The sequence below is a fragment of the Microtus ochrogaster genome, chromosome 5 (assembly GCF_000317375.1).
Source record: "Microtus ochrogaster isolate Prairie Vole_2 chromosome 5, MicOch1.0, whole genome shotgun sequence".
In the NCBI taxonomy this organism is placed as follows: domain Eukaryota; kingdom Metazoa; phylum Chordata; class Mammalia; order Rodentia; family Cricetidae; genus Microtus; species Microtus ochrogaster.
Genome location: NC_022012.1, coordinates 81597673 through 81598459, shown reverse-complemented (window position 1 = coordinate 81598459; position 787 = coordinate 81597673).

The following is a 787-nucleotide window of genomic DNA, read 5'->3' as shown; positions in this document are numbered from 1 at the left end:
ACTGGACTTAAATTTGTGCTTATCCTTCTACCTCTGCCTTCCAAATGCTGGGACTACAGATGTGTCCCATGATTCCCAGCAATGTATCAAGTTTTTGGAGACCAGTCCAAGATACCTGAAATCCTCTCTAAAATAATAAGTGAATAAATAATAAAGCAAAAACAGAAAGGGGAGGAAGAGAGAAGAAAAAGGAGGATGTGCTTGCTGGACTTATGTCAACTTGTGAGATGACAAAAATAAAATATCTGAGAGGAACCTCAGTTAAGAAAAGGCCTCCATAAGATCAGCTGTAGGCCAGCCTGTGGAGCATTTTCTTAATTAGTGATTGATGGGGGAAGGCCCAGCACATTGTGGGATCCTGGGTTCTATAAGAAAGTAGGCTGAGCAAGACATGATGTGCAAGTCAGTAGGAAGTACCCCTTGAAGGCCTCTGCATTGGCTCCTGCCTCCAGGTTCCTGCCTATTTGAATTCCTATCCTGACTTCATTCAATGATGTAGACATGTAAGTCAAATAAACCTTTTTCTCCTCTGCTTATTGTCGGTCATAGTGTTTCATCACAGCAATAGAAACTCTAAGACAGAGAATAATAATTAAGTATTATTATTGTTATCATGAAGGAAATAAAGAGTAAGAAAGGACGGTACTTCTGAATCCAAGAACCAAAAGGCCAAATGGTGGTTAAAGGAGAGACGTTTAAAGTCTTGTTAGGTGTAATATTAATCAATGGTGACATTTAAAAGCTCTCCAGAAGTACTACCAGTGGTAGATTAAAAAAACAAACAGCT